The following is a 12,323-nucleotide window of genomic DNA, read 5'->3' on the forward strand; positions in this document are numbered from 1 at the left end:
CTCACCCAAGCTCTGTAAGCAACCCTAATAAACACAATGGTTCCCCAGGGTGAACTGAGATGGAATCGAACTTTGGTTTATAATTGGGAGTTTATGAGGCCAGGGTTAGAGTAGACATTGCCTAGACACCCCTTCTCACTGGAGAAAATTCTCTTAACAGTTGGTTATTTTTAAAAAGGAGGGGGAGGACACGAAGTTGGGGAGGGGAGTATGTGTTGGGGAGAGTCCCAAGAGGGAAATAGGGGTGGGTATGATCATATTTTACTGTATACATGTGTCACATTCTCAAAGAATACATTTTTTAAATTGTTTGAAGAACTAACCGAGGTCTGAGCTGCCACCCAAGATACAAATGTTGTAATTTAAGTCCAGTAAAATTGTTTCTAGTAAGACATTCTCCAGAGGAACAGAACCCGATGTCTCCACAATACAATGTTTACAACATCCAGAGCACAATCCAAAATTAGTTGACGTGCCAAGAATCAGGAGCATGTGACCTACTTTCAGGAGAACAGACGAAGGAGACAAAACCAAACGTCCCAGATGTTAGAGGAGAAGCTCATAGGAACATTAAAGTAACGATCATCACCATGCTCAAGGAGTTGAAGGAAAATGTGCTCATGATGGGTGAAAAGATTAAAAAAAAAAAACTCAGCAGAGACACTGGGACTATAGAAAAGAACCCAGTGAAGATATCACATGAATATACTCTGCAATCATTACACACAGAATTATAAATCATCTTTAAAAATGGCTAAGAATCTGTATGGGCTTTAATCTGAACGGGTTATAAAAATACCCTCTGCTCATTTGAGCTACTGTATGAAAAGATACAGCCAGTAGTTCAAACCCAAAAGACCATCTCTAAATTCATAACCACTATATCGCACTGTTTCTCTAATGGGTAAACAAACAAACAAACATTACAGAAACTGGAGAACATTTAGATCTGAAAACTACAAATAGTACGCGTCACAAGCTGTCTGCAGCCAAAAATGTGCTAAAATGGAAATGCATAGTCTCGAATATGTGAATTAAAGTGACTATAGAGACAGTGGCTCACATATAAATGCTAACATTCAGAAAAGAGATAGAGGAAGGAAGGTTACAAGTTCAAAGCCAGCCAGGGATACATAGAAAGTTCCAGTCAACCTATATAATAAGACCTATCCCAGGAGGGAAAATAAAAAGATTTCAAAAGACAAAAATTTAGTGAGGTAGGTATTCTACTCAAGAAAGTAGGGGAAAAGCAGGGGGACTGTAAAGAATATTAAAAAAAAAAAGAAGGGAGGGAGGGAGGGAGAGAGAGGGAGGGAGGGACAGAGGGAGGGAGGGAGGAGAAAAAGATGGTTCAGTAGTGAGAACAATTATGGAGACTGAAGTTGGGATGCAGCACCCACGTGACCTGTCAGACATCCTGTACTCTCCAATAACCCCAGGTCCAGGGGTGAGGCAGAGACAGGGCTTGTTGGCTTCCAGTCTAGTTGAGAAAACGCAAGCCCCGGACTCAGAGAGAGAGAGACCCTGCCTCTAAAAGATTAGGTGGAGAGTGACAGAGAAAGGTGTAGGAGGAATCTTAACAGTTCTTATTAGTAAAATCAAACCTGAGGCCAGTTATTGGAGTGAACACTGGAAGATCAGAGAGACAGACCAAGCCACAGCTAACCTCACCTGGCCAACTTCTCAGCTGACCTTGTTTCCTCAGACTGGAAGTCTCTGAGTCCTCATATCTGAATGGCTCTCAGCTGAACTGTACTGCTCAAAAGCCTGAATGCTTAACCAGGCCAAAATGCTTCTAGTTTCTGGTCTTCATGCCTTATATATCTTTCTCTTTCTGCCGTCACTCCCTGGGATTAAAGGCTTGCTTTCTGGGATTAAAGGCGTGAGTCACCATGCCTGGCTGTATCCTTGAACAGATGGATTTCTGCCTCTGGAATGCTAGGATTAAAGGCGTGAGTGCCACCATTTTCTAGCCTCTGTATCTAGTGGCTGTCTGTTCTCTGACCCCAGATAAATTAGGGTGCACAATATTTTGAGGAACACAATACCACCACAGAAAGACACCTGCCATGTTCTTATGGCCTCTACACACATAAACATACATTCCTGCACACGCATATCCATACATAGTATACATGCATGTATGTATACTAACACAGACACATATATACATTCATAAATCTTTAATATAAATAAATCAAAAATAAATAGAGCTAGGCATGATGGTATGTGCCTATGGTGCCAAGTACTCTGGAAACTGAGACAGGAGGATCATTTGAGCCCAAGAGTGAATATTAGCTGGGGCAATACACTGAGACTCCATTTGAATATAGAATAAATAGACAGCAAATAGAAAAACAATATACATAAGTATAACTTATAAGTTAAAGAAATGGGAAACAAAAAGCAGTAGGGAGGAAAAAGCTAAGTCCTTGAAAAGATTAGTAGGCAAACTTCTTTACTTGATTTACATTCATCAGCATAGATAAGGCTGGAAGCCATTACTGTGAATGATAAATGTAAGCTGCACAATATGAAACCACTTATGTAGATTCTAAAATACAGAAAGCACAACACACAGCTTACCACTCTGTGCAGAAAGCAGGAGATGACGGAGTCACACCAGCGTGGTGGCTTCTCCTGGAGAGCACTTCAGAGGGGAGTCTGAGGGCCATGAATGTTCATTTCTCTCTGCAACAACTACGGCCAGATGCTAACATGCCTTCAATCAGGGTGCCGGGGGAGAGGTTTTCTGTTTTTCTGTCCTGTGTGGTGTCTTTGCCTGATATTCCATTACTAAAAATAAATTGCACCCTCTTTATTTTGCTAGTCTTCTTTCCCCACCCCACCCCTCCAGATTGTAAGGGACCTAAGGGTTAGTGAGAGCAGAAAACTTAAGCTTGAGACCTCCAAGGGAACTTTCCAATCTTGAAAAACAAAACCTTGGGTTTTGTTTGTTTTGTGGATTTACATATGAAATGGATGACAGGAACAAGGATGGCCATGAGAACCTGTGGGTCCCACCTCAGTGTTCTGTGGGGGCCCCTTCCTGTCTACTGAATCTAGAACCAGGACACTGGAGTGATGGTGTCTCAATGGAGAATAAACATATGGATAATTTAACCATGGTAGCTGTAATAATAGCCAATTGTTACTAGTGGCTAAGTGTGAGTACACACTGATTCAGCATTCCCACAAGCCCAAGAAGACATTGCTCAGCTGTAGATGAGGGAAAGGAAGGCTGTCATTTCAAACTAGTCTGAGATCTCCAAGCTCCTCTACTGTTTCCAAAGGAAACATGGAGGAAGTGACGAGCCAACCATGGTATCTATGCTTATGTTTCTTCTTTCTCAGCCAGGCATTGTGGGAGTGCCCTTAGCCACATCTCTCAGCAGTGGAAGTGGGACCAGCCATTCTCCTTGCATGTTGGCCAACAATGACTGGGAGAAGCAGGCAAGACATCTCTCATCATTTCTCTATAGAATGGTAAGTTGCATGTTGGGGTAAGCGCCATGTTCCAGATGAGAAAACAGAGGCTGGGAGGGCTCGAATTGTTTCCTGTCCCCAAATCCTTAAGCTCCAATCCCCAGTGCTTCAAAATGTAGCTGTATTCGTAGATAACATTTTTCTGCAAGTAACTAAAATATGAAGTCACCAAAGTGGGTCCCTGAGAAGACACAAAGAAGGAAGATGAGTATCTATGAGCCGAGGAGAAAGGCCTGGAACAGAGTACCTCTCACAGCCTCAGAAAGACCAACCTGGCCAACCCCTGGTCTCGGGCTTCCAGCCCCCACAACCGTGGAGAGGTTTAAGCTCCACTCGAGTGGCTTTTTGGTATGGAAGGCCCAGCAGACTGAGACAGACGAACCGAGATGATAAGTCTCACTAAAGGGAACTGAGCCTCTAACACAAGTCTTCCTTCTGTTTCTTGTGGCATAATAATTATTAAATATTAGTGTCTGCTCTTAGTGTTCACAGAAGAGCATTTTGCAAATTATATGCAAACAGGTATGTAAAGTATTGATTTGGAGAAACTCAAAGTAGCAGTTGAATTCCATTTTTGATATATGTGTAGGGGATATGTGCATATTTTCATGTATGTTGATATATGTGGACGGGTGTGCATGCATACACATGCATGTGAGTGTGGCAGCCAGAAGCTGACATAGGGTATCTTCCTCAATCACTCTCCACCATACAGAGTGAGGCAGAGTCTCTCATTGAACCCAGAGTTCACCAACACAGCTGGTCTCACATGCCACTCTGCCCAGCTGGCATTCACATGGGTGCTGGGATCCTGCCCTCATACTCACATGGCAAAAGCTTTGCCTGCTGAGCCCCTGCCCCCTCAACCCCCACCCATTTTTTTAAGTTTCTTCTTATAGAAAAGAAATACAACATAAAAGGCCACTGTTCCCAACAATGAATACTGGGCAAAGTCAGAAAAAAGTTCATAAGCATTGTCTATTATCATTTATCATCATCATCATCATCATCATCATCATCATCATCATTATATGAGCCAATATCTCAAAGTCTAGAGCAGTGGTTCTCAACCTTCCTAATGCTGCGACCCTTTAATACAGTTCTTCATGTTGTGGTGACCTCTAACCATAAAATTATTTTCATTGTTACTTCATAACTGTAATTTTGCTACTGCTGTGAATTGTAATGTAAATATTTGATGTGCAGGATATCTGATATGTGACCTCTGTGACAAGGTCATTTGACCCCACCTCCCCACCCCCAGGCTGAGAACCACTGGTCTAGAGGAAGCAATCTCAGAGGGATTAAGCCTTTCCTAAGTGAGCAAAGCTCACTCTTCTCCCTGGTCCCAGTGGAAGGAGGAGCTGATCAGTTTAAACTGTTCACTGTGGAAATAGAAAAGAAGCTGCCACGTCAACTGTGGAGCTAGAAAGACGGCTTAGGTCCAGGTGAGTATGTCATAAGTCTACACTACCACATTTTAGCCTAGAGAATGGTGGCCTGCAGGAAGCCAGGGCAGGGACAGCAGGCAGAGTGGTGCCCACAGTCACCTGGGGACTGGGATCTACACTCTTCCAGAAACAGATGTGATCCTGACTCCACACATCTGGAAGCAGTGGTTAACGACAGTAACCCAAGCCAGCCTACCTCAAATCCCAATTCAGTAGAAACCTTCCCCGAGTTGGAGCTGCCTCTGTTAGTTGGGAGGGGAGAGCTGGGGACTAAGGGATTATATAAAGATAAGCTAGGTCAAGACTAACCTGAAGTCTAACCTCCTGCCTCACCCATCAACCCTGTCAGTCCAGGCCAATGTTTCTTGTCTGGTTGCTTTTGTTTCTAACTAACGAATCTTCGTTGAGATAAAGCCCAAGTCCTAGTCAGCTATATAATAGCACATATATGCATGATTAGATACACAAATGTTTATATCAATTAGAATATACTATTTATAAAAAGTTATGGGATCTTTTAGACATTTATCAAAAATGACTTTATATTACTATATATGCACTAGATGATACTAGAAAACAGCTAATAATTTCACAAAGCAATTATAACAGAATTTTGTAAACATACCTCAGTGCTGTGAAGACTCCACTCTGGGACGGATTCACATTCTAATGAGCTCACCATCACTCAAAACTGTGATGGAATTCCCATTTTTTTTTTTTAAATGCCTCACTGCAAACTTATCTTTTTTACTTCTATGGCCTGTATGTGGCACCAACCACAGTAAACAAGTCCAATTGGTACTTGATGCCATGAAGACAGCAGGGGAAGATTCTAGACTGAATGTGGAGAAATTAAAACAAACATAGAAGGAAGAGTTTTGGGGTCAAAATGACCGCTTAAAACTCAAGGAGCATTTCAACATATCTGAAGTACCATTTTAGCTGTCAAAAAAATAACCAAAAGGCCTTTCATGATTGTACCCAAAATAAAAAAAGTCTGTAGGCTCCATATTTTCTCGCCACACTGTAAAGTAGAGTTGTATTTCGTGGAGCAGTTTATGGAGTTCTAAAAAGAAAGGCCTGGGAGGGAAAAGGATCGGCCTGTCCCTTCACCAGGAGTCCACAAAGTCCCTCAGAAATGTAATCTCAGTAGCATCACTGGGAAAGAGGTTCTTTCTCCTCCCGGGGGCCTTGGCTGAACTGGTCCATCTAGTCCCAATCCTATCCAGACACAAGCTACTTGATAGTTACTCAAGTTCATCTTTCAGGTAGGTTCAGTGACTCAGGGAAGACCTGTGAAATTCCTCCTCACCGGAAGGAGCCAGCCAGGCCCCTCTGGGGTCAAGTCTAAGGATCGAGTGATAAAGGGTCAATAACAAGGCTCAGTGAACCTATAGCCACTTTATTCAGCTAGACAGAACATGTTACCCTGGGGTTAATCTGATTAACCTTCATGGGAAACTTCAAGAATGTACTTTACTCGTGTGCCAGGAAGTTAATTTTCCCGGAGTTCTAAAGCCCGGGGTTAGCAAGCTAATCCAAATGAGAAAAGTCTTATTAGTTAAGTCCAATAAAAGGCCCAACATCTTTCCCAACACCGTGGAAGCATGGACTGAAGGTGTCATGCAAAGCAAAAGGACCAGCAGCAAGGTGTCTATCTGTCTTCGCAGCCACGCCCTCCCTCCGGAGTCTTACATTCCTGTCTGTGCTACACACACATGCTCCCGCACCTCGGAGGAGGCTGGTGTAAGATTTGGGAGAAAGGAAAGGAAGAGCGTTTTTTGAGGCAAGTTCAAAGAGTTCTCTACAGCCTGTATAGCTGTTCCTCGTTCCATCCGCCCCACCCTGAGCGCTCATTTTCTTTCCTCCATTAATGGCTAAACAGTCCAGAGTGTGTTCCCTAACCAGCTGTGAGGGCAAACATGCCAACACAAGCAGCATTTGTTATTGGCTCAGCAATTCTAGCTGTCACTCCCTCAAAGAGGATGGAAGCAGGTCATCAGATAAACATCCCATTAGCTCACTGGCAGACATGCTGGGCTGCAGGTCACAGACTGGCAGCTGCTGGGGTGCCGGCTTGAGTGAGGAGAATAAAAGCCATCTGCCCTTCCCGTCACTGTGTGGCTCTATGTGAAGGTTCTCATCTGAGAAAATCCACTCTCGACGGCCCACAGATGCGGTTTTCCCGTCGAAGAGTCCCTGCAAGAGTGTCCAACCTGCGGGCCGCACGCATCCCAGGATAACTACGGATGTTCTCAACACACTTACAGATTAACACCACCATATCCCAACATCACATGGTTGAACACCTCCGCTGGTGGGTGACGTTCACCACCAGGCTAGTGTTAGGACCACCTGGGGATTGTTTCATGGCCAGATGTCCAGGTTATGCTCCAGACAAGCTATAGCAGAGAGACCTGAGTAGCTGGCCAAGATCTCCAGGTGATGCCGACATACCGGCAGGACTGAGAAGGAGCACAGCAAAGTCACAGCCTCGGAACCCGTGCGTGCAGGTCAGCTGCAGCCAGCACACAAATATTTTTACAATGATGAATAGCTGTTCACTATAACGCAGATAACAGGGGAAAATGATCCATTGAAACCAATCTACCAAGTTCATACCCATGAGTCAAAAGCCCCTGAATCCCATTAAAGGGTATTTTAGTGACTATTGATTCTATTCTGCGGTCTGTGTTCCCCACTTTGTTAACGGTGTGGGCAGCAATTAAGAAAAACTCTGTGATTGGGGCAGCTTTCTTTCTCCTTGGACTTGCTCATCATGGTCACTGCTAACCATCCCTGCCCCAGGCAGACGGCCACAGAAGGATATCAGCAAGCCTCAGGCAATGGCTGAGCTGCACTGCAAAGTAATCCTGACGTATTTTCAAAGTCACTAGAACACCAAACTGAGTCACATTACATCTCCATAGAAAGATAAATCCAGAACTACAGAAGCTGGTCCCAGCCCAGGAAGAAATGCTACCTGGATGATGCAGGCTATCCAACTTGGCCAGGGATCATTTTCAAGCAGACTTCTAGAGACAGAGCACCATGAAATAGCCTTAAATACCTGATAACCCACAGTTGTTCAAACAGAGGTGCAGAATGGAAAACAGAGGGTTCCCAACCCCAGCTACATGTCATTTTTTTAAACTCTTACACCCAAGTCACAGCCCAGATCTATTAGCTCAGGATATGAGAGAGGAGCTAAGTAAATGACCCTGGGGGATGGGTGTATATGAATGCTTTCAATGCGCATGAAGGCTGGAGGTCAATACCAGGCAACTTGCTCAGTCACCCCCTGATTTTCTGAGACATTCTCTCGCTCCACATGGCCCTCACCAATTCAGCAAGGCTAGCTGGTCGACCACCTCCAGGAATCCACTTGTCCCCTCTCCTCAGTGCTGGGGTCACAGACATGCACCTCCATACCCTGCTCTCTGTGTGGCCCTCATGATTGTGTGTCATGAACTTTACTGACTGAGCCGTCTCCCCAGTTCCCTGGGTGGCACTTTTTAAGCAGTAGTTTTCAAACACGATCATGTAGCTGAATCCCTCATGACGAGACCAGGCTGTGACACTCTAGACACTGCAGGTCTGATGTGAGGCTGGAGGATATATGTATTGAAAAGTTCTCAGGTGATGCAGATGCTGCTGGCCCAGGGTTTTAAAGGTTACCCAGGCAACTCTCATTACAGCATCCAAGGCTGAGGACCAGCATATAAAACAGCAGGTAAGCTCAGAGTATGACCTCATGCTGTGGGATGGTCTGTATGTCAAATGTGTTGCTGATTGGTCAATAAATAAATCACTGATTGGTCAGTGGTCAGGCAGGAAGTATAGGCGGGACAAGGAGGAGAATAGAGCTGGGAAGTGGAAGGCTGAGGCAGAGACACTGCCAACCGCCATGATGACAAGCCGCAAGTGAAGATGCCGGTAAGCCACAAGCCATGTGACAAGGTATAGATTAATGGAAATGGATTAATTTAAGCTGTAAGAACAGTTAGCAAGAAGCCTGCCACGGCCATACAGTTTGTAAGAAATATAAGTCTCTGTGTTTACTTGGTCGGGTTTGAGCGGCTGTGGGACTGGCAGGTGAGAGAGATTTGCCCAGACTGTGGGCCAGGCAGGAAAACTCTAGCAACAAAAATCAGTGATTTATTCATTGACCAATCAGCAACACATTTGACATACAGACCATCCCACAGCACTTCCCCTTTTCTTTTCTTAAAAAGGAAGGTTTTAACCTTTACACATCTCCAAAGTCAGCTTGGTATATTTGGGAATTTGGGCGTAGCTTCTCTTACTACTTCCTGCTGGAGGGGGGCGCTGTATCTTATGGGGACACAAAGAATATTTTAGGATTATGGAATAGTCCATGGGAGTGTATTGTCTGAGCCAGTTGCCTGAAACCATTCTGGATGTTGGATCATCTGGGCCATGGTGTCATCAGAGACCTTTCAGGGGGTCTTGGCTGGTCAAACCTGATGTATCTTAATCTGGAACAAATCCATAGTCTCTTGCTTTCTGTGGAAACAAAAGCAGAGCCTCCTTTCCAAAGCAACATATCCTTACATCCAAATTTTGAAGTCAAGGTACCTTTAAAATATACATTTTGGCATAACTCAACAGCTTTTGCAATCAAATGTTTTTCTTCAGTTACGAATATCAAAGAGAACATAATGCAGATTCTCTGTGTGGTAGCCATCTTTACGTGGCTTATTTTTTTTTTATATTAGCTTGAGCCTATTGCTTTAAACTGCAGCCTTCTAAGCCTGAAACGGCGCTGGTGCTGTGGCTGCTGGCTCCGCCCACTTCAGCTTCCCAACATGGCGGTGATACGTTTTCCGCCAGCTCTGGGAGCCATCAACTCTCAGAAATAGTGGGTCTATGCATCTATCAAAGCAGCGTGTATCCCAGAAAGCTCAGAGTATGGCCTCATGCTGTGGGATGGTCTGTATATCAAATGTGTTGCTGATTGGTCAATAAATAAATCACTGATTGGCCTGTGGCCAGGCAGGAAGTATAGGCGGGACAAGGAGGAGAATAGAGCTGGGAAGTGGAAGGCTGAGTCAGGGAGACACTGCCAGCCGCTATCAGGTCAAGGAAGATGTAAAGTACCGGTAAGTCACAAGCCACGTGGCAAGGTATAGATTAATAGAAATGGATTAATTTAAGCTGTAAAAACAGTTAGCAAGAAGCCTGCCACGGCCATACAGTTTAAAACCAATATAAGTCTCTGTTTTACTTGGTCGGGTCTGAGTGGTTGTGGGACTGGCGGGTGGTAGAGATTTATCCTGACTGTGGGCCAGGCAGGAAAACTTTAGCTACAAATGGCGTCCAACGTGGTGGCAAGAGTTTCCACCTAAAACCTGAGAAAAAAGATTCTAAAACGGAGCTAAAAACAGTTCCTAATTGTCTCTCTCAAATGAGCGGCAGCTGCCGGTTTGAACTACTGGCGGGTTCCTAGCGTGCGCGCTCGACCTGATGCCATATGGCGGGAATGAGGCCTCTAAAAGTGACACATTAAGCTGTGTGGTGGATTTAGCCTTTGCTAGTACCAAAAAAAAAAAAAAAAAAAAAAAAAAAAAGAGGTTTCTGGGCTACACGCTGCTTTGATAGAAGCATAGACCCACTATTTCTGAGAGTTGATGGCTCCCAGAGCTGGCGGAAAACGTATCACCGCCATGTTGGGAAGCTGAAGTGGGCGGAGCCAGCAGCCACAGCACCAGCGCCGTTTCAGGCTTAGAAGGCTGCAGTTTAAAGCAATAGGCTCAAGCTAATATAAAAAAAAAATAAGCCACGTAAAGATGGCTACCACACAGAGAATCTGCATTATGTTCTCTTTGATATTCGTAACTGAAGAAAAACATTTGATTGCAAAAGCTGTTGAGTTATGCCAAAATGTATATTTTAAAGGTACCTTGACTTCAAAATTTGGATGTAAGGATATGTTGCTTTGGAAAGGAGGCTCTGCTTTTGTTTCCACAGAAAGCAAGAGACTATGGATTTGTTCCAGATTAAGATACATCAGGTTTGACCAGCCAAGACCCCCTGAAAGGTCTCTGATGACACCATGGCCCAGATGATCCAACATCCAGAATGGTTTCAGGCAACTGGCTCAGACAATACACTCCCATGGACTATTCCATAATCCTAAAATATTCTTTGTGTCCCCATAAGATACAGCGCCCCCCTCCAGCAGGAAGTAGTAAGAGAAGCTACGCCCAAATTCCCAAATATACCAAGCTGACTTTGGAGATGTGTAAAGGTTAAAACCTTCCTTTTTAAGAAAAGAAAAGGGGAAGTGCTGTGGGATGGTCTGTATGTCAAATGTGTTGCTGATTGGTCAATAAATAAATCACTGATTGGCCCGTGGCCAAGCAGGAAGTATAGGCGGGACAAGGAGGAGAATAGAGCTGGGAAGTGGAAGGCTGAGTCAGGGAGACACTGCCCGCCGCCATCAGGTCAAGGAAGATGTAAAGTACCGGTAAGTCACAAGCCACGTGGCAAGGTATAGATTAATAGAAATGGATTAATTTAAGCTGTAAAAACAGTTAGCAAGAAGCCTGCCACGGCCATACAGTTTAAAACCAATATAAGTCTCTGTGTTTACTTGGTCCGGTCTGAGCGGTTGTGGGACTGGCGGGTGGTAGAGATTTATCCTGACTGTGGGCCAGGCAGGAAAACTCTAGCTACAGCCTCATCAGGGAAAGTTGTATCCCAGCTGTGCTATAGCCAACCTGGTGTTTGATAATAAGGTGTTCTGGTCTCTGCTTGCTCCTGATGCTTACGACTAAGGCTCTGAAGCCAGGCATGAGCGTGCACCTTTAATCCCAGCACTTGAGAGGCAGAGGCAGGTGGATCTTTGTGAGTTCGAGGCCAGCCTGGTCTACAGAGGGAATTCCAGGATAGTCAGGGCTACATAGAGAAACCCTATCTTGGAAAAACAAAACAGATAAACAAAATAGAACTATGGTTCTATTCCAGTAAGATCCTGGGTCCCTTGTTGAAATAAAACTTTTCAAAGGGCAGTTACACATGAAATGTCAACAGTAACATACACAGAAAGAAAGTGGCTTTGGGGACCATAGAGCAGCTTGCAAAATACCCTCCTATGCCAATAACAATTTCTATTAACAATAGGTGATCAAGACTGCTGTGGTCCTAGAAGATCCTATCAGCTGGTGACACTGTAGTCATCTTCATCTAAAGGAAATCACTCTATGATGTTCAGACAGTAAGGAAATCGACTCCTACAATCCTCAGAATTAGATCCCTGCCATCACATGACATGTGACCGTATGAAGAAAGCAAGTTCTCCTTTTAGTGCACGTGAGCCCACAGAGTGTCAGCTGCACGTACTCTAGTCCAGCCCCTCTGCTG

At 44.4% G+C, this 12,323-nt stretch overlaps 1 protein-coding gene across 2 annotated transcripts in view; it reads right to left on the reverse strand.

Annotated features, from left to right (window-relative positions):
• The window catches only part of Adamts17 (ADAM metallopeptidase with thrombospondin type 1 motif 17), a 323,860-nt gene that overhangs the window by 296,613 nt on the left and 14,924 nt on the right, over positions 1-12,323 (reverse strand). The gene's annotated exons all lie outside the window — the stretch shown is intronic.

The sequence above is a fragment of the Peromyscus californicus genome, unplaced genomic scaffold, assembly GCF_007827085.1.
Source record: "Peromyscus californicus insignis strain IS unplaced genomic scaffold, ASM782708v3 Scaffold_4__1_contigs__length_199733344, whole genome shotgun sequence".
In the NCBI taxonomy this organism is placed as follows: Eukaryota; Metazoa; Chordata; class Mammalia; order Rodentia; family Cricetidae; genus Peromyscus; species Peromyscus californicus.